Genomic DNA, 23004 nt, shown 5'->3' with positions numbered 1-23004 from the left:
ATATTGTGGGGATTGGTGAGGGTATTCAAATGGTACAGAGCAAGAAGGTCAGAAAGGGCCCAAAGAGAACAGCTGCAGAGATTGGCTGCCATACAAGATAATCAGTACAGGAGCCTGAGGGCTCTGGAAGCGCAGAGACAAATCATGCCAGCAATAACTGCAGTCTAAATGTTAGTGATGACCCCGAGAGGTCATCAAAGGGGGGAACTGAGAGAGCGCAAACTGACTTAAATGTATGAGTACATCACACTTACCTGTAGTAAGCACAAATCATGAGGAGAAATGCCATGAGTGCTAATAGTATCTGTAATTATATTCTGAATGTATAGCTAATGTAGAGATTTAAGTAGAAGTGGAACTAATACAGAAATGTGTGACATTATATGATTTTAGTAGATGTGATTATTTCTGAATCCATGTCGTGTAGCTGTTAAAATGTAAGATGGTATGTGGTTAAACGCAGAATGTGGTAGGCCTTAGGGCCAGAGCTAAAAGGGAAGGTGTTTCTTTTCACGACACAGATTGTATTAATGTTTTGGTCATTGCATTAAATGGGCCATGATTTATAGAGATGTTTACTGAATAATAGAATAAGAATATTAACATGCTTTAATTAATGAAGAAGTTGAATGCTATAATCATGATGAGAAATATTGTAGGCCTGAAATGTTTTAACATCGATTTGCACGTACATGTCTGGGCTGAGAAATGTTGCAAGCCTTTTTTGGAAGTCTATGAGAGTTGGGTTCTTGGCTGCAGATATCTGTCTGCAAAGGAAAAGGGGGGATCCAATTATAAATGAATGAATAGAGGTCTGTTCAGTAGACGGCCCAGACATGGAGGAGGGTTCCGGAATGTTTAAGGGGTATCAGCGGGCCGGAGAAGAGTCTGAGAAGCAAGGTCAACTCTAACGTATGAGGCCCAATACAAAGCATCATGGAAAAAGCCAGAAGCTACACCACGTGAGGGGCGTCTCGCAAGGGGCGTCTCAAATGTTGTTGACTGTTTTGTATTAGGGACAGCACCCCTGGGTGGAGTTAGAGCAGATACCTGAGGACCCTTTAGAGAGCGGATGGGTAGGCAGAGAGGGGTCATGACTGGAGAACTATAGGTTTTCACCAAGAGACTTAGAGTGAGTGACTTCCCTTGGGGGTCATTCACTGCTGACACCTTTGTTAGGTTGGGACTTGGTTAAGTAGGGATACCATCTAGAGCAGGGTAGGGACAGCCTAACCTGTGCGTTTTCCTCCAACTTAAATGAAGGAGAGATATGCGTCAATGCTGATAGCTTTATTATTCTTAGAACTTGTGTTAGTAATTTCCGTTGCTCGTCTGAGGGCTTTCCGAGAGCACATGTATGTAATTGGACCTGTGTATCTCGTGAATCTCATTCTGAGATGCCTGTATTTGCAGCTTATCATATCCTTACAATAAACTTTTGAAAGCTAGAAGTTGTTTGTGATCTTTGGGAGCAGAGTCCTTTATTGGGTGAACTAGCTTGCAGAGAGGGGCACTTTCTTCCTCCAAGACAGGCAACAAAGGTTCAGTCGACCAGATCGAGGTTTGGATCAATAGTGATGAGGTATCGATCAAAATCTCGCCCTTCCACACTCATTTTTTCATTTGAGGTGTTTGCATTATATTTTATATTCAGGTACCTGTTGGTTTAAAGACCAACAAAACAGTTAAAGAACATTGTATCCTTTTTAACAACCTCTCAACCACCCCTACCCTACCCCCACTCACACTGCCATTGTAATCTCTGTCACATATCCCATAATTTTCTTTAAGCACTTACACAGTTCTCTTATCTAAGCTTGCACCAACGAGCTGGACTGCCTTGTTGAAAGCACAAGCTACAGTGGTTTTAAAACAATGTCCACAACCAAAAGTGTACAAAAACGTGCTTTTGCAACATGGTTGTTTGATTCTGGGCTTTGTTTCGACAGTCATTTATGCTTGTTCTATGAGCAGGACAACCCTGCTCATGAAACACACTTAACTGATAGTAGAAACAAAGCCCAGGATGACATAACCATGCTGATGGGCTACCAGAAAAAGCCAACAACGGATCAAGAGGAGTTTTCTTTCTCTGTTTACCAGGGGTACCAGACAGAGGCCGTTGCTACCGAACCCCGGTGGTGGAGTGGGGGCAGGTGGGTGGGGGAGATGAAAAAGTTTAAAAAAGAATACGAACACTTACCTGCGACAGCCGTCCGTCCGCCACCTCTCCTCCTTCCTCTTCTTCCTGACTCCGGTCCCGCAGCAAGACGCACCCGGCTCCCAGCCTCCCGATAGCTAAACACAATGCTGCAATGCAGTGTTGTGATTGGTCTGAGCGCCGTGGATTGGCGCTCAGCCAGGGAATAGGGACCTGGACATAATCTCCATGCAGGCTGTCATGCAGCCTGCATGGAAAAGATGCAAAGTGCGCATGAATGTTTGGCCGACCTGGGAGGGCCGGCCAGTCATGTGCTCTTAGGAGTGGGCAAACCATTCCTCCCCTGCTCCACTGTCGTCGGAGTAGGCCCAGACTAAACACAAATCTGCAGCAGAAGGAAACATAAAATGATAATAACGTGAGGCAGTGGGGCAACACTCCTCCCCCTTAGCGGAGGAGCAGCCACTGGTCCTAGAAGATCGGTGGGCCACAAGGAAAGGTATGCCGGCCCGCTGGCCGTACTTTGAGTACCACTGCCTACACTGTAGCAAAAGTTAATTCCTCAAATTGGAGATAAGATTCCTTAGGTAAAAGTTCCCATCTGAAGGTGTTACCCCAGATTCCAAAAAGTAATGAATAAAAAAGAGAGCTTCATCATCGCAACACATCTCAGAAATCCATAGTTTTCATGTAGGCGAATCATTTAAGAAGTTAGAGCTCTCAAAGCCACTGCAAGACCTTCAGAAGTCTGATGCCACTTGTGTCTGATAAACAAAGAAACTGTCTTTCAAATGAAAAACTAAGAAGTATCAGCTGAGACTACAATTAAATGTTATGAAGGCTACAAACTGACAGAGCTGTTGGTTGATGTTTGCCCTATAGGGTGAGGCACCTTCCACTTTTAGCAATATGAATGCAAATAATATGCTCCGGTAGCATATGCAAGTTGTCCACTGACTAGCACAGAAAAATGATAGCCACCTATTCAAAAGAAGCATTGGCAGTGCCAATGGGTCTCGCCTGTAAAAGAGCTATTGGCTTTCCCAACATGTTTTAGCCGTGTTGTACACTTGTCTGGCTGCTGTTCAGCATGGCTAAAAGTTAGTGGCATAGAGGAAAGTGTCTTAGAGTGGAATGGTAAGGAACAGAGTAGAATTTTGTAGAGTGGAGCGGCAGAGTGTGTCGTGTATTGGAGTGGAATAGAGTGGATTCGCGTAGAGTGCATTGGTGTAAAGTGTTGCAGAGTATAGTGGCATAGAGTGCAGTGACACTGAATTTAGTGGTGTACAATTCAGCATTGTAGAATGCAGTGGCATAGATTAGAGTGTTGCATAGTAGAGTGCAGTGGTGCACAGTGCAGTGGTGCAGAGTAGAGTGGTGCAGTGTGGAGTGGCACGGAGTGGAGTGACGTGACGCATAGTGGAGTGCCGCAGAGTGGAGTGGAGCAGAGTAGAGTAGAGTGTCATGGAGTGCAATGATATAGAGTGGAGTGGTCTAGAGTGGTGCAGAGTGGAGTGGCGTAGAGTTGAGTGGTGCTGAGTAGAGTCAAGTGGCATAGAGTGCAGTGGTCTAGAGTTGTGCAGAGTAGAGTAGCATACAGTGGTGCAAAGTAGAGTATAGTGCTGTAGAGTGCAGTGGTATAGAATGGAGTGCATAGCGTGGAGAAGTGCAGAGTAGAGTGGTGTAGAGTTTGGTGGCAGAGAGTGCAGTGTTGCAGAATAGAGTGTCAGAGTGCATTGGTGTAGAGGGGAGTAGAGTGGCGTGAGAGCAGTGACGTAGAGTACACTGAGGCAGAGTAGAGTGCGGTGACATAGAGTACAGCTGTGTATAGTGCATTGGCATAGAGTACAGTGGTTAAGAGGAGATTGGTGTACAGTGGAGTGGTATAGAGTGGAGTGGCGCAGAGTGGAGTACAGTGACATAGAATGCAGTTGTGTACAGTAGATTGCGTCAGAGTAGAGTGAAGTGGCATAGAGTTGAATGGTGCAGGGTAGAGTGCAGTTGCGTAGAGTGGCATAGAGTACAATGGCGCAGAGTAAAGTGGTGTAGAGTGCAGTGGCATGAGAGCAGTGGTGCAAAGAAGATTAGAGTGGCGTACAGTGGATTGGGGTAGAGTGCAGACGCATAGAGTTGAGTGTCACAGAGTAAAGTGCATTGATGAAGAGTATTTTGGCCTATAGTGCAGTATTACAAAGTGGCGTATAGTACAGTGACAGAGAGTGGAATTGTGCAGAGTAGTTTGGTGTGGCCTAGAGTGGAGTGGTGTAGAGTGCAGTAGCAAAGAGTGCAGTGGTGTGCAGTAGGGTGGCGAAGAGGCATTGGCTTAGAGTAAAGTGGTAGAGGATAGAGTAGAGAGGCATAGAGTGCAGTAGTGTAGAGTGCAGTGGCATAGAGTGGAGGGGTGCAAAGTACAGTGGCGAGGAGTGGTGTAAAGTGAAACGGTGCAGAGTAGAGTTAATGGTGTGGAATGGAGTGGTGCAGAGTAGAGTGAAGTGGCATAGAGTGGAGTATTCATATAGTGGTAGCACACTGCCATTACAGACAATACATTTTTAATTGAAATGAATGTTGATATTGATAAACACGATGCTAATGCTTATGATAGTGCACTCACATATACGAATGATATCGTATCGCTATTGTCAAATTTTGCCCATCATGAACTCTTCATCAACCCTGACTCAAAAATATGTGCTCAAGCAGGCTCTGCAACCCAGGCCCGCAGTAACTGATTGACATGTTACAAGTGGGATGGTACGTTGTCACCAGACAAACACGCAAACAGGAATCTCAGGTCCATCCCACAGAGAGCACAGCGTCACCACAATGGTCCATGGACACTGGCCCCAGTAAAGCGCACATGTCCAGAGGGGTGCGTGCATTCTCAAACACCATAAAGTTAGATGGCACATAGAGTTAGGAGCACACAGCACACACAGTACACGCAGCAATCACGCGCCCCTCACGCTGGACATCTCTAGCCCACATTCTGCCCATGCCAGGTCGAGCCACCTGCATTTGTTTTCAAAGACCCTTTTGTTTATGACTTCACAGGCAGGGTCTACATTCCTTTACCAAACAATGATTGCCAGATGTACTTTTATTGTACCCAAAACTATATATAAGCCAGCACAAATTGATTGTACTTTGGGACTGTCCTCAGACTCAGTTCTGTGGTTTGTACTCTCGGTCGAAGTGTTTAATTAAACCAACTGTCTTTATTTTTTTCAAGGTCAAATCATAGTCAAGCAACATGTATGCACAGACATAAAGTTTTACTAATAAAATTATATAGTGCACAGTAGAAAATGTGTGGCAATTGCATCACCTAGTGTAATGATTTGTTTTGATACTATTAAAGTATTTCATTCCAACACACTTCAGAAATTACAAAAAATGTGCTACTTTTGTATTCCTAATTCTGATATATTCTGAAATACCTACACTTTTCATTTAAATGTTGTATGCTAGAAAAAACTCTTTCCTACCCCCAGTATCCAGCAAGATTGTCACATAAATCCTCTCACTTTGAAGTCAGAGAAAGAAAAGTAAACAAGTGCCCTCTGTAGATAGACCTCAGTCATTAAATGCACAGTAAAAGTGACGAGATAAGAACACATTTTGCAGGCCTGTTTACAGAAAGGGAGCACTCGTAAGGATACTGTAAATAAGGTTTGGATAAGGGAAGGTAAGAACTCAAGCTGGATAGAACAAAACAAATAAAGCAGCAAATGGAAAGCAACAAAACATGAGTTACAACCTCTAAAGTGGAGTAGTGTGGCTCACTGGTTAGAGGCTGCAGGGCTGAGAGCAGAAGTCAGCCCGGGACCAGGGTTCAATTCTCGACGCGGCAGGGTCGTGGACCTTGGTCAGCAGACTCGATAATTCTCGCTTCGGTGCTTACTCTAATCAGGGGTTCCACTCGGCAACTCTGGGCATTAGCTTGCCTAATCTCCACAACGGCCTCACCAATTACGGGGATGCCTGGCTCCACCTTGGGGACTCCAGCAAGGGATCATCCCACAGGGAAAGCCAGGACGGGTTCCCCAGAGTTATACAGCGCCGTGACGCCCTGTGGCTGGGGCAGCTGTGCGCTTTACAAGTATACTACATTTACATTTACATTTACATTTAAAGCCAATGGCAAGTAAAGGGCAGAATGCATTCCTAGATAAACTACCAGAAAGTGCTCCTGCAAATCGTGATCGATGATTGCAGCAAGAGTCCTGAAAGAGAAATCATCTTGTCAATATCAGCTGAGGAAGTCATACCATAATTCGAGAAGATATTGCAACCCATGACGTGTGATAACAGACTCGCATGAACAATGGCCCTCGGGTTCAAGCCCATTAGGTTGTTCCACCATCTTCAATGCTACACACAGCAAGGGGGCTGAACAGTGAAGAGGAAAGAACTATGAGAACCCTCTTTAAATGTCTTCGCTTCTCTAAGTTTGGAAAGCACAATGTTGAGTGGGCAGCATTCTACCTAACTACACTCCATGTGTCCACCACAAAAGTGCCTGTGTAGGGCATATGCAATGAACCAGACAAGGGGGTTAGTTACTGATGGGCTGGCTGACAGGAAGCCTTCTGTGTCCATATCTCATGTATTCCCCTGCATTCGGCAGACAGTGGAAGTGCCTACTTACTATCCGAGCAGTATCGCCTTAGCACCGAACTTGAACTGAGTTTATTCTTCTGGTCGGAGACTGTATTACTATTTTAAAAGTTCAGTCCCTGTAGATAAAAAATGTAAATGAGATATTCAGTTTTACTCGTATAACCGAGATTCGTGATATTTTTGCACACCCTCAAATACATTTTCTCTATAAGGGGAGGGCAATTTGAACAATAAATAAGATGTTATTTTTACAACACAATGATTTCAGTACAAACCCTGTTTACTGAGTATGCCAGCCCCTGATATAAATCTTAGTATTTTTCACGGCCTATGTACATACCCAGCTACTTCAGCTGGAACTGATCACAATAAAATATAAATAAGAATTAAACGTAACGAAGCACTGAGGACAAAGGTGTCACATTCGGCCTGCCCTTCAGATCCTCGACGCGTCAGTCTTCTTTGTACCTAATCGTGCGGTTTAGTGCGGCTGCGCGACCTGCTGCGCATTGTAATTTAGACAACAAAACGAGCAGGGGGCGCAGTTATGCGGTTGTGTCTTTGTGTGAATCGGGCACCAGGCATCTCCGGCGAGTGTCTTCAAGGCCCTGGAAACTGGGGCAGTCGCCGAAGCCCGCGCGGCCGCATTCAGGGCGTCATGACTGACTTGTTATTCGGTTCCCAGGAGCAGTGGAGAGAGGCGGCTTTGTATCCGGCGCCAGCAGCCATGAGTCACAGGAACGGGCCGACATTTTGACTCTCACCAATGGGGCATGTTGGCACAAGATTTTAATGGGCACAATGAAGATCATTTCTTCCACTAATCTATTTATTTTGCATGATATGTGTAGTCGGATGGGGTTCTGTTGATTCTTAAAATAAAGCTATAAGAAACGGCTATCAAGCATCTCTTTATATATGAGGCTGAGAATGTTTATTGCAATAGTTTTGCCTTTGTTTGTTAACCACCTGCGTGTGTGTGCACGATACCAAAATGTATGTGGTAGCCGTGTGGTATTGTGTTGTAGTTGCATGTTTATAGCGCTTTATATGGACATATGTGTATGTATGTATGTATTCATGCATGTATCGCTTCATATGGACATATGTATATGTATAAATGCATGAATAGAGCACTTCATTTACAAACAAAACGTGTGCTGCTGTTTGTTTGTAGCGTGGTCTGTTTAGGAAGCATTTTGATGTCATGTTTGATGAAGTGTTGCTTTAATTTTGTGTCAGGCCCACTGTCTCAGCCCTGGGAAGCACATGGACACCTGCTAAATAAAGCCTTAATTCACATTCAAAGGGGTCCACTGGGATCTGTTGAAAACCTGTCCAGTGCGTTAATATTTCTCTGATTATTCAGGTCACTGGGTTCCATCGCTACATCACATACATAGCTGTGCCAGTCAGCCCTACAGAGCCATCGAAAGGCAGCATACTGGCCTTAAATCAAACTCACAATTCACGAATTAGAGCAGACCAGTCCAATCACCTCTGTGCTCATCCTGAGGCAGATTCACAAGAAAGTGACGCATCTGTAGAGCTGCGTCACTTTCCCTGCGTCACCCTGAGAAACCCTTGTGCCACCATGGTTGTGCGGGATTTACAATACAGTGCACCATGGCACAAGGATTGACAGATGCGTCCGAAATTCGGACGCATTTGTTGGCACAAAAGTCACGCATTGCTGTAGTCGTGTCGCAAGCATGACGCAACTCCAGCAATGCATGTGGAGGCCTATCCTCATTTTGCTGCGTCACTCCTTACGCCTGCTCCAATCAGATGTAAGGTTTTGACGCAGTGGCGTCTTAGAAGTGGCGTAGTGAAATCTTGTAGATTTCACTGCATCACTTCTATGAGGCTTTTTTGTGTGGGAACGCCCACCCTGCATACATTATACCTGATGCAGTTATAATGTGGCACAGGGCTTTACAACTTGATGCACCCCCCTTTGCAATTTTCACCCCGAGTGGGCTGGGTATGCTCAGACGTGAGTCCCAGGCTCTCCACACCACTGGAGTCAAGCTATCCAGGCTGAATGAAGGCTGATAGCCAGAAATCGGTCCTTGGATGCTTGATTCCGGTCTGGGAAAGACATGGCTTGGTAGTTCGGACTGGACTTTTCCCATGAGGCACAGGGTCAGAGCTGATTTGCATAAAGCCAGTGTCTAACCCAGGGTGGTGTGGAGTGCAAAAAAACGATGGATTTAGGCCCAGATCCTTGTACTGGGGTGAATGTATGACATTGTTCTACATTCTGTCCATCAACTGTGTTTTTTGCAATTTGATTTTGTGTCAGGCCCACAGTCTCAGCCCTGGAAAGCACATGGACACCTGCTAAATAAAGCCTTAATTCACATTCAAAGGGGTCCACTGGGATCTGTTGAAAACCTGTCCAGTGCGTTAATATTTCTCTGATTATTCAGGTCACTGGGTTCCATCGCTACATCACATACATAGCTGTGCCAGTCAGCCCTACAGAGCCATCGAAAGGCAGCATACTGGCCTTAAATCAAACTCACAATTCACGAATTAGAGCAGACCAGTCCAATCACCTCTGTGCTCATCCTGGGGCAGATTCACAAGAAAGTGACGCATCTGTAGAGCTGCGTCACTTTCCCTGCATCACCCTGAGAAACCCTTGTGCCACCATGGATGTGCAGTATTTACAATACAATGCACCATGGCACAAGGATTGACAGATGCGTCAGAAATTTGGACGCATTTGTTGGCACAGAAGTCACGCATTGCTGTAGTCGTGTCACAAGCATGACGCAACTCCAGCAATGCATGTGGAGGCCTATCCTCATTTTGCTGCGTCACTCCTTACGCCTGCTCCAATCAGACGTAAGGTTTTGAAGCAGTGGCGTCCTAGAAGTGGCGTAGTGGAATCTTGTAGATTTCACTTCATCACTTCTATGAGGCTTTTTTGTGTGGGAACGCCCACCCTGCATACATTATACCTGATGCAGTTATAATGTGGCACAGGGCTTTACAACTTGATGCATCCCCCTAGATGCGTCACATAGTAAATGGGCTGCATTTTTACGCCGCCGCTGCGTCACAAAAAGTGACGCAACAGCGGCGCAAACATGAAGCCTGGGGCTTGTAAATCTTCCCCCCTGTGTGGGAGTCATTTTACAACATGTAGGTGAGCATCTCAGCATGCTGTAATCTGCCTGGTCCTGAGCACAGGGTTAATGGTTCACTTACAGGTAATTCCATTACTCTGAGTCCATTCTATCTCCTTCTAATCAACACATCCTAGTCACCAATGTACAATTTATCAAAGCAGATATCCATAAATGCCTGCTTTTTGTCAATATTTACTTCTGCAGAGAACAAAGGTCCCCTGTACATTGTGGCAGTTCCCGAAGTATAGTATAATGACATGATGTTCTTTTACAACTGCTGAAAAGACAATATATATGTGGAAAACTACTATGAAATCAATTGTTTGGCCCATAAAAACAACTGTAGTAAAAACTGTAGTAAATTATCATCTTTCGCATGGGGTACCCCCAGATTTTTGCTCTATTTGTTTTTGCTGACTGAAGAACTATGTGCACTTTACACCTCATAACCAGTAGCAAAGTGTCTGTGCTCCCCCTTTTAACATGGCTGAATTGGCATACTCCTAATTGGTGTATTGTACTTGCTTATAGTTATAAGTTACCAGTATATGGTAAAAAATGTACCCAGTGCCTAAAAGTTAAATACCACTCATGGACTGCGGCACCTATTTTGCCACCCACTTCAGGCCTACCATTCTAACCTGACTGTTACAGTGTAAAAACTGCAATACAATCTGTCAAAATAAAATCTTTTGACAGGTAAAAATCTCCCTTTAAGAATTATAGGCAGTGTAGCCCACAAGGCAGGTGCTTGCTATTTAAAAGTAGGACATTTAGATAAGTAATGTAAACTTGTCTGTGTCTCTAAAAGATATTTTCACTGTAGAACATCTGGTTGGTTAGCCCATCGAGAAACCATGTCAAGCTATATTAAATGCTAATACTGCATAAGAGCCAGGATACCTCAGTCGGTAGAGCATCAAATACTAACATTGCATCTTGAGAATCCAGTCCAGAGGGGGTAGGGTTGGCCCTGGGATCTTTTCCCCCATTGGTTAGGGCGTGCCAGGAGTCATTTCCACCCACTACCAATTGCCAGGCCGAAATCTGGCCAATCCAGCCCTCCCCTCTAGAAGACTTCCTGGACCTGAAGATGAACAGAAGAGGAATAGGAATCTGCAGCGAGACCTGAAGGACTGGACCTGCTCTCTCTCTTACCCCAGGCAAAGAATAGGACTCCAAGGTTCATAAGACTAACATCCTGTTCAAGCTACATGGATAGAACAATCTAAAAGAGGCCTTTTCCTGGGAGGTCCTACCCAAGCAGTGGCAATTGGATATGGTTGGACCCTGCTGTTGGCCTCTGGTTTATCCGACCTGCGCTCCATCGTGGTCACCCTCAAATTGTCCCAGTCTACCATGACCATTGACTATCATTGGTGCTTTGTGCTTTTTGGCACTATTTCTACTTAAAAGATTCAAATGTTTTTAATCTCCTGTTCCTCTCATTTAACTTTGCATATGTTGTGCAAATGAATTTTGCTCTGGTTTTCCTATTTTGCTTTGGGATTTTTATTGATTTGCATTTTGCTTTTATTACTGTTTTGATACTACATAAATACTTTACATATTGCCATAAGTTAAACCTGTCTGCTTTGTGCCATAGCTACCAGGGGTTGGGGTCTGATTAATTTATTGATTTTGAGGGTTCATCCTAACAAGGGTTTCGATTATTCCTTGAGTTGGGGGGTCACTCACCCAAAATAATAATAATACATATTTCTTACAACATTCTTTTGTTGGGAAAACACCTCCTGAAGAGGATCATATCAGTGCTTGCTCACTCTGAGCAGTATAAGCTTGATGTTAAAACATTTTCAAGGTGTAAGTTTAGCTGCTGGTCCATACTGTCATGATTATTTTTGTCCCTCCGAAGCTGTGTTTTTCCAAACTTGAAAGATCTGCTACTAGCCTTGTGTCCAGTAGTCCACTTCAATAGTGTCTGCATCTTACAGAGAGAACTGAAAGTTTTGTAGTTTCTCACTTTCTCTACACTTCCTTATAGGGCCCTTGGTGGCTTCATTTCACACACAGCTAGAAATGGAAAAAGAGAAGTGCAGGCACCACTGGGAGGTACTAAGTATTTCACAGTATTTGTTTCCAGTTAAGAACGGCCGGTTTTGTCTATGTAAACTTGTTTTAGCCCAGTCCTACAGACACTGCGCCACTGACAGCTGCCCAGCTGAGAAGAGCCAATGCCGCCACTTTGAAAGTGCGGTTTGGGCCATATAATCAAAGATGATCCAATGCAAATTATGTTTAATACTTATTTCCGCTTTCTGGTTTTTTAACCAAACAAGCAATACTGAGAAGTACTGGTGCAACTCAACTGAAAGGGAGTCAGCCGGGAAGTACTCAGCAATACTTCCTAACATGATCTATGTCTGTCCAAACTAGGGTGACTATATTTTCAGAACCAAATACCAGGATGACCACAGACCTATAAGTAATACTAATCACTGGCACACTGAAGGGCTACAATACACCACCCACCCCTATAGAAGAAGGACAACACTGTTACCTCTGACAAATCAATACAAATACATTACAAAAAGTCAACAAATCCCAGTATTTCAGAGGCAGTAAACTTCTTTCCATTAAAAAAAAATATTGGCGAGTTTCAGGGTGTCTAACATTACACATGACCAATACATACGGCCCAAAATCCTATGCACTCTAGGACTTGTAGTCCTGTAATTTTTAATGAAAAAACAGCACTACAAGGACCAGAAAACAAATGACAACAAGCACTGGCAAAGCCAATACTGTTTACCTATGCGAGACCCAGTGGCATTATCAATGTTTTTTAAAGATGTTCACCACAGGACTGGCTGCTGAGCAACATAGCTTAAAGTAAATACAAACAAAACACTATGGCATGGTCAGAGTTAACTGCGTCATAGCACTTTTTTGTTTGCGTTAACTAATGTTGCACAGCAGCCCATGCTGCTGTGCAACATCTTTACAAAACAGTAAGATAGCCAAATAGCTCTGCCAAGCTATTTGACTTTGTTAATGTTTTTTCAAGATGTTGCACAGCAGCATGAGCTGCTGTGCAACATAGCTTTAAGTAAATAAATATACAGTTCTATGTTGCAGCTAGTGTTAACCGTGCCATAGCACTTTGTTTTTAAGCCATGTTGCACAGCAGCCTGTGCTGCTGTGCAATATACCATAAAACAGCATGGGAAGTTTGGGGTGCACAAGTAACAAGAGGGATGCAAGTTGGAAACAAAGAATGTGTAGCAGGAGGTAGCGCAGTGGGTTAAAGAGTACAACGGCAGCTTGTATTTTAAAAATAATGGACGGCTGGAGGAAGGCGGCTTAAAAAGATCAGACGGCATGAGAAGGACGAGGAGAAGATTGACATGATATGGTGGGGGAGGGTGACCCAATGGGGATAGGGAGGAGGGCGAGGGGGCTAACACAATGGAAAGCTAGCAGTGGTTGTGAAGGAAAGAGACTGTAGCGGTGTACTCGCTCAAAGAGTGCCTGCTGAAAAGTAAAAAAAGAGTACCTGCACGACACTGGCCACAGGAAGCTGTACTTGGTTCATGCTCCACAGCAAGGACGAAGACTTTAGCCCAGAAGGAAACCAGAGGCAAGGAGGAGGTGCAGACCAATAGGAAGCAAGGAAAGAAAAATTAACGTGGCACACAACCAATGATAAGTAAAGGTAAGTAATGGGTGAGCTCAAAGCCCCTTTTAAGATTTTTTCTTTACAACAGATTATTCAAGCACAGTGCAAGCGATGCTCAGGCAAACCCTGAAAAGGCAGTGGTTTAAAGAGGCAGACCCAAGGAAGGAGTGGACATGCAGGACATGAGGAATAAAGCAACATGGAGGTGGTGGAAGAAAGGAGGGAAAAGAGCAACACGGAGTGCGAGGTGGGTATTTGGCAAGGGAAAAGCACACAAGTGTGAGAGCTGGAAAGCACATGCACACTCATTGAGTGCTTAACCAAAAGGGAAACATAGTTTCCTAAAAATAGCAGTGGAAGGATACAAGTCAGCCAATAAATGTGTTTGTATTTATATAGCGCACTTCTACCCAGAGGTCTCGTAGCGCTGTATTCATACCACTGTGAAACCCTTCCTGGCTTTCCTGTGAGATGTCCACTCCTGGGCACCCCCAAGGTGAAGCCAGTCATCCAAGCGCTGCTGGGGCCGTTGTGGAGATTAAGCAAACTATTGCCCAGAGTCACAGAGTGGGACCCATGATTAGACTAGGCACCAAGGCAAGAATGATCAGGTCCGGGGAGATTGAGTCCAAGAGCCACCGAGGCAGGAATTGAACCCTGGTCCCAGGCCAGACCTCTGCATCAGGGTCTGCCGCTCTAACCATTGAGCCACGCTTCTCCACAATGTTGAAGAGGCTATGCTTCAGTGAAGAGACAGACACGAGAAGAGGAAGGTAAGCCATCCAATAAGAAGCAAGCAAATGAGAGTGATAATAAAGCCAACCAATGGTAAGCAATGGGTAGGCTATAAGCCCACTTTTATTTGGTAAGCCCACATTAGGTTTTCCGCAAACCAGACAGCTTATGTTGTCTAGTAGGCCAAATCTAAAAAAGAAAAAGAAAGAAAATATGCCACCAACTTGATCGCCATATGCTTGCAATAAAATGGTAAATTAAAAAAATAAATCAGCAAAACAGCTGTTTTATAAGTGATGTTTTTAAAATATCGAGTTTCTTATCTTCATTATGCATTTTATTATTAATATTTATGGAGATAAGAATAAATCACCACCTAACCAAACACTCCAATTGCAGGCAGCTACAATGTTACAATGTAATTTAAACACTTTGTAACACCAACAATAAAAAATAAACGAAGTTCCCATCAATCTGGGCACATGACTTTCCAGCAAAATAAATAACCAGTATTTAAAGTTAACAGAAAAAAAGCACATGTTGAAGCCTGCTAACCAAAAGCCCCTCTCCATGTGTATATTAGATATCTATATATACATATATATGCCACAAAAGATTCTTGACTATTGAGAATCGTAGAGACACAGCAGGGATTGCAGGAAGGATCTTTATTTCAAAAACGAGCAATGGCATGACGCGTTTCGGTCTGTGCCTTCATCAGATGCCTGCTCCAACAACAGTTCCTGATCCAAAAGTCTCACAAATGTATTCCCATTTTTTCCGCCTTAATTGGCTATTCAGGTGGGCGGGGTTGAACTCACCAACAGTACTACAGTAGCGTGGGCAGACTGCAAGTACCAGCATGCACCTCTCACGACATGCAGGTAAGTGGTCCGACTCCTGTCCAAGTGTCCTTTGCAGGGCCCTAAATACAAATATGAACGCGGGGTGACCTCTTGGTAGAACTGGGCTGTTGAAATGCGTATCCTTCCTTGGTCCCCAAGACGCCTCTACCACACGGAATCCCTGACAGTTTGGGCCGGGAATCGTAGATGCAGTTATCCCCGTTCCTCCGTGCAGTCACAGACAACATAAAGCTGTGGCACGTATGCTGAAAGTGGGTGTTGTGGGTCAGTGATATCCAATACCTTGGAGAAGAAAAACTGCCGAAGCTGTCCTTGTTGCACTGACCGCTTGATGAGGCGGGTCTCTACCAGCGCACCCAGGACTTGCGCGCTTAAAATTGCCACAAAAGATTCTTTAGTATTGAGAATCGTAGAGACACAGCAGGGAGTGCAGGAAGGATCTTTATTTCAAAAACGAGCAATGGCATGACGCGTTTCGGTCTGTGCCTTCTTCAGATGCCTGCTCCAACAACAGTTCCTGATCCAAAAGTCTCACAAATGTATTCCCATTTGTTCCGCCTTAATTGGCTATTCAGGTGGGCGGGGTTGAACTCACCAACAGTACTACAGTAGCATGGGCAGACTGCAAGTACCAGCATGCACCTCTCACAACATGCAGGTAAGTGGTCCGATTCCTGTCCAAGTGTCCTTTGCAGGGCCCTAAATACAAATATGAACGCGGGGTGACCTCTTGGTAGAACTGGGCTGTTGAAATGCGTATCCTTCCTCATAGCTGCCAAGGTTTCAGATTGCTTATGCGTGACATTTTCATAAGTTCAGTGTAATTATGAGTGACTATCAACAAATATGAGTGACATTTTCTCGCGAACAAAATCAATAAGTGAAGACGAGGGAAACACACAGAAACAAATATATATACATCAGAAATTACACCCATTTGAGCAACGAGAACTCTAAGAAGATCTTAAAACTGCTGTAATGTACCAGAAAAGAGAAGGTCACTACCCTAGTAAAGTAGTAACTGACAGCCAATCCTCATAAAAAACAGTTTTGAAAATAGGCGTGGTTTATGTTCTGCATGAAACAAGTTAACTACCGGTCTCAGTTTGAAATGTAAATTAAGCAAATCATGTCTCGTTAACTGTAAATTGACTGAAATCACTGGCCTAGTGTGTATAAGCACCTGCTGCAGAGATAAGATGAATTTCAGAATGCAGAGCCTGTAGACTGAGTGTGCATGAATGACAAGTGTTATGACAAGTGACACAGAAGTTTGTGATGTCGAGCTGAGAAAGAACAGAAACTCGCCTTCCTGACTTTGCCTCCAAACAGCCAGCTTTGCGAGTAATGGACAGCTTGTATTTTTGGCATTAAGAAAACGTAGACACGGAAACTCAAACATCAGAGAAACACGCGCTTCATTTATTTGATCGGGGAAAACCCTAACTGACTTCTGTATTTTTTGTGTCCAGTGGGTATGGTCACTCAGTTTGTTATGGTTAAAGGAAATCCAACAGTGGGCCAGTGACTGTTTGAATGACTGCTGTTTAACAATGTAATTTAAGTAGGCATTCCGAAGCAAGCATTGCCTAACATCAAATTGTTTACCCAGTCAGCGAAAAACGGGTACTGCGAGCAAAGAGAAACAGAAAAAAGTAATTATAGGGCTTTCCTGATGACAGACAATACAGTCAGTTCAGCTGAGCCCAGCTCGCAGTTCATAATTTGCAGTCTCAGGCTGCGCGAAAACGTAATTGGATTATTAATTTTCTAATACAATCAACACCAAAACATGAATGCATATACCTAAGACCCCTGCCCCTTCAGAAGCTCAAGCTCCATCAAGGCATGAAGACTCATAGATACGTGAGGACGCGTGGATGTTCAGCAAAATACAGGAATCAGACGGCATAATGCGCAGCAGAAAGAGTTTGATATCAGCGACGCTGTAACTAGCACACGCACCACTGAAAATATTGTTTGTTCCAACCAGGCCCAAAAGACATTAAGTTATTCCTGTGACATACCTCTGTGAAAACAGGGCCCTGTCAGACCAGACCTCCATCTTGAATACCAGTGGGCACAGTCCTAACAGCTGCTGCAACCTGATTGCAAACTCCTGTCCTCCGACTGGGTTCCGGTATTAATGAATTGGGGGTAAACAAAACTGCGACAGCATGTGCCAGCACGGGCAGGGCTGGTGCAAGCTGCCTGCAGCATGCAGTGCAACACTTCAAGCGCCATAACTAAATACATTTGCGGCGCCACCCGCAAAGCACTAGCCAGCTGCTGCTTACGCTTTTCTCCACAACTTCCCAGACCCGCTCTGGCAGCAGGATGTGACGTCCCCCTGCGGCGCCCGCCGGCCAAAAGCATACAACCTGATTGCGCCGACGCTCCCCGGGGATTTGTAGCAGTGAGTGTGAACCATCACCCTGATAGCAGCCTCAGAACTGCAAGCCTGACATGGAACGTTAAAGGGTTGAATAACCCTATTAAAAGGCAACAGGTTTTATCCCATTTAGCTAGACTCAAAGCGGATATAGCTCTGCTTCAAGAGTCCCACCTTTCTGACTCTGAAGCTTTCAAACTTAAACAATGCTGGGTGGGTCATGTTTTTCCTTCAGCTGCTTTGGGTAAGAAAAATGGAGTTGTGTTATTATGTCACAACAAATTAAACGTTTCTCTTATTTCTCAGGAATGTGATGTTGAAGGTCGATGGGTACTAGTTACATTAACTATAGATAAAATTCCTGTGGTTATATATAATGTTTATGCTCCTACTGGTGTTGATAAATTGTTTTGGCCTGCTATATCAGAGAAATTAGCTACGATTACTGAAAAGTATGTTATTTTTGGTGGTGATTGCAATCAAATCTTAGATCCTATTTTAGATAGAAATTCTAAAGTCAAGTTTTCCGCCTCTAAAATGCATTCCCAATTCTCTGCTTCCATACACAACAATGCTCTTGTTGATATTTGCCGACTGTGTAATCCTGACCTCAGAGAATATAGTTTTTATTCTTCCACTCACCACTCCCAATCCCGCATTGATTATTTATTTTTGAGTAAGTCCCTAGCCCAACTCACTCTTCACTCAGATATCGGATCCATTTTAATTTCAGATCACGCCCCCGTTTTTGTTGATATTGATCTCATTCCTTTTTCCCCTCATCCTGGACGTTGGATATTTAATAATTCTCTTCTCCTTGATCCTTCCTTTTGTACTAAATTCACTACTTTTGCTACTGAATTTTTTGAACACAATCAACTCCCTGATTCCCCTTTTGTGATGATTTGGGACTCTTTTAAAGCGGCTGCTAGAGGCTTTATTATTAATTTTGTGTCCGAGAAGAAGAAACAAGCTCAAGCTGAATCTACTCAGCTTTTGGATAACATTAAAAAACTTGAATATATCTATTATCAATCCACCACCGAATCGTCCCTTAAGGAACTCATTGATGCTAAATTTGCTTTCAATAAATTTACTACTAACGCTGCTTCGAATTCTTTATTGAAGTGTAATTCTCGTTATTATGGCGGTCAAAATAAAATGGGGAAGTTGTTGGCTAATTACCTCAAAATACGGAAGGAAAAGCAGAAGATTGAGTCTATTCAGAGTACCAATGTTTTGTCTCTGTTTAAGGATAAAGATATTCTAAGCGAGTTTGTTTCTTTCTATAAAACATTATATACCCATGAGACATGTCCTGACTCAGCTGACCTTCTTTCTTATTTCCAGGATATTCTGTCGTCTCCTTCTGCCCATATAGATTTTCACTCTTTAGACTCTGATATTTCCCTTGAGGAACTCTCCCGTGCAGTCTCATCCTTGAGACATGGCAAGGCCCCAGGCCCTGATGGTTTTACCATTGAATTGTATAATCCCTTTGCCTCTCTTCTTCTCCCAAAATTACTCACGCTATTCAAGTCTTTTTCTGTTTCAGGTTCCTCTCGTGGGTCATTCCAGGAGGGAATGATTTGTTTGATCCCTAAGGCAGATAAAGATCACACCTTAAGCAAGAACTACCGTCCTATTTCATTAGTAAACACTGATTATAAAATCTTCGCTAAAATCTTGGCCCTTAGAATGGATCCTCTTCTCCCTGACTTAATTTATCCCGGCTTTGTTAAGGGTCGTCTCTCCTCTGATAATTTGCATGTATTTTTTAATATCTTAAGTAAAGCTCCCTCACTTTCTCACCCTTTAGCTGCCATTTCTCTAGATGCGGAGAAGGCTTTTGATAGGATAGGCTGGGACTTTATGTTTCAAGCCCTTAAGTGGGCAGGTTTTCCCTCCAAATTTATTTCCCTTATTTCCCTACTTTATTCTAGTCCTCAAGCTTCGATATTTGCAAATGGTATGGTTTCAGATTACTTCCCATTGCATTGAGGAGTGAGACAAGGTTGTCCTTTATCCCCTTTATTGTTCGTATTAGCATTAGAACCTTTTCTCACTAAAATCAGGAATGATGTCCATATCACTGGCTTTCAATTTGGCTCTCAACAAGTTAAACTCTCGGTCTACGCCGATGACATTCTTCTGTACTGTTCTGACCCCCCAATCTTCACTCCCTTTCTTTTTACAGCAGGTCTCCTCTTTCTCCAAAGTCTCTGGATATTGTCTTAATGTAGATAAATGTGAGATTCTACCTTTGAATTCTCTGTCAAAAACATCTTTTTGAACACACTTGTTTTTTCGTGGCGGCCGTCTAAAATTAAATATTTGGGGATTTGGTTTGCTCTTCTTTTATCTGATACTCTTAAAATTAACTTGGAATCCATTTCTAAAAAATTGAACGCTGCCATTACAAGTTGGAACCCTCTTTTTCTTTCTTGGTGGGGTCGGCTCGACTCCATTGAAATGATGTTAGCGCCAATTATATTATATACCATATCTATGATCCCTGTTCATATTCACTCTCATTATTTTAAAACAATAGACTCCATCCTTCTGAAATTTTTGTGGAAGGGTAAGCGCTCTCATATTGCTATTGCTACCTTGAAGAAAAAGAAATCTATTGGAGGACTTAAATTTCCCGATTTTCAATCTTATCACAGAGCTTTCTCTTTGTAACAAGCTGCTAGGTGGCTTTCTTCTGACCTTCCCTTCTATCCTCCATTGTGGCTTCAAATGGAATCTTCCTTCCTTACTCCCTTTCATTTCCATGAAATCCTGGCCTATACGTCAAACGTACCTTCATTGCGTAATCCCATCATCTCTCACTCTCGTAAACTTCTTATTCCCTATTTATCCTCCTCGTATCCATCTGCTATCTCTACTCATCTACAACCCATTTGGCATAATAAACATATACAAGTTCGTAACCGATCCACTTTCTGGAAGTCTTGGCATTCTCGTGGTTTAATATGGGTTCCCCAACTTCTCTCTTCTAATCTCCCTCTTTCTTTTGCTGATCTACGAGCACATTTTTCTCTTCCGTCCTCTTCTCGTTCTCAATATATTTCACTCTGTCCTTCTCTTGTTCAGTATCTTCAATCACTCCCCCCAACTAATGACATTCCTAGTCCTCTTCATTCCATTTCTTCTGCATTGGATAACCTTCCATCTGCCTCCTTTCATTATAAAAAATTTCAATATTTAGGGAATAAGGCCAAATCCAAGGTTGAGTTGGCTTGGGAAAAAGATTTCTTGCAGGATTGGTCCATTCCTCTTTGGGACAATATTTGGATGAAATTACATAAAACCTCTAGAGCTGCTAATACTACCCAAACTTTATATTTTATTTATAATCGCACTTTATTTACCCCACTAGCCTTATCGACTTTTCCCTCGGATACCCCTTCCACTTGCAGGTCCTGTCCTTGCCCTTGTGCAGATTTGAAACACATGTTGTTTGATTGTCCGCCCATCTCCCGTTTTTGGAACCTGGTATGGGCTCAACTCCAGAAGATTTTTAAATTCCAATTCCCCTTCTCCAGTGTCAATATTTTTCTAGGTTCCCGTTCCCCTATTTTCTCTCAATCCTCACATCAACACACTTTATTAGACCTTTTGGTAGCTATTGCTTACCATCTCATCACCTCCAATTGGAAGCAAGCTACTGAAGTTTCTTTTCGTGCTTGGTGGAATGCGGTTTGCTTCCACCACAGACTTGACACTAACTTTGTTACTCCCGTTTCCCTAGCAATTAAACGTGATCTTTTATGGCTCCCTCTAACCACTTACTTATCCCTAGTTGCTACCTCAACACCTTCTTCCAATATTGAAAATTCTGAGGTTCGGAAACCACCATGATTTTTCCCATTGCCTTTTGATATTCCTATTGAATGTGCATTTCATATCATTTCAATTATTTTACTTCTTTATTTACAGTGTTTCTTACAGTATTACTTTACCCTGTATTTATTCTTGCTGTTTCATGAAATTTTTATTATGTCCTTATTCACATTAGATGTTTTTGCTTGGTTGTAATGTTTGATTGTTTCTTCATTTTCTGTCTTTGCTTCTTTATCTTTCAACTAGCAGCCCGCCCCGACATCGTCCGAGGGCAATGAGGCTTTAGGGCCAACCGCCCGGCCCCGCCCCTGCCCCTGCCCGGCCCCCGCCTGCCCCGTCATTGTCCATGTCTCGGAGCCGGAGCCTTACCTCAGCCGCCGTTCTTCAGGGCCAACCGCCGGCCCCGGCCCCCTCCCGCCCCGACATTGTCCGTGTCCCGGAGCCTTACCTGAGCTGCCGCTCCTCCCCGTGCTCCTGACTTCACCGCCGCTCCTCGCCGCTCGTCACCGCTTCTCCCCGCCTGTCCTCCTCTCCTCCCCGCCTGTCCGCCACTCCACCCCGCGCTCATGTCCACCGCTCCTCCTCGTCAGCACGCACGTCGCGGCCAGCGCTACGTCGCGGCCGGCGCTACTTCTAGGTAACTATTTTTTTTTGTGTTACATTTTTTAAATAACGTTTAGTTTTTACTTTATATAGCCTATGTCCATCTGCACACCCTGACAATTACAACAATGTATCGGGTGTGTGGATTGGCACTGTGGTTGCCGAGTTTACCCGCCTCAAAGCTTCAAAGTTCTTCCTTTATTACAGTAGTATAGATAAACTCAAACTTTAAAAAAAAAAGAACTGCAAGCCTGCGAGAGCCAGAGCAATGGGGCACAACGCGCTACCACACAGTTTTAACAGCCAGGCAGCACTTCAGTACAGCCTAGAGACACTTTGCATTATGCTTGACAATGCATTTCAGTGCAGTAATGCGGAGTACCACACTGAAATGCACTAGTGTCACGCCTGATGCGTAACACTTGGCAGGACTGCTTCCTTGGTCCCCAAGACGCCTCTACCACACGGAATCCCTGACAGTTTGGGCCGGGAATATATGGATATAGAGAGAGAGACAGAGAGAGACAGAGATATAAATATTTATGTAAATATATATATGAATATACATATACACATAAACATGGATATATGTGTGCATATATATATATATATATATATATATATATATATATATATATATATATATATATATATATATATATCACAGCAACAATCCTCCAAACAAACATTCCATTCCAGGAAAATGAAGGAGACGGCCCACAAGGAACCAGGCAGGAAGGTATTTAATGTTTCCCCGCTCCGCTGCGACGCGTTTCGAGCACTGCCGTGCTCTTGCTCACACAAAGTTTTAGCAGCAAATGTGGTATTTTAAATTCTGACAGACTGCCCGCCCACCGTGCACATGATCATGTGATGTGTTTTAAGCATAGACATAAACGACATACTAGTGCAATTTGCCTCTTGTTTTTTTCAGTGTAGTGGAACATATTATAATTGTTCACTGTCATACATTGATTTAAATATGTAAATGCAGA

This window comes from Lissotriton helveticus, chromosome 3_1 (genome assembly GCF_964261635.1).
Source record: "Lissotriton helveticus chromosome 3_1, aLisHel1.1, whole genome shotgun sequence".
In the NCBI taxonomy this organism is placed as follows: Eukaryota; Metazoa; Chordata; class Amphibia; order Caudata; family Salamandridae; genus Lissotriton; species Lissotriton helveticus.
This window is presented reverse-complemented; position numbering follows the sequence as displayed.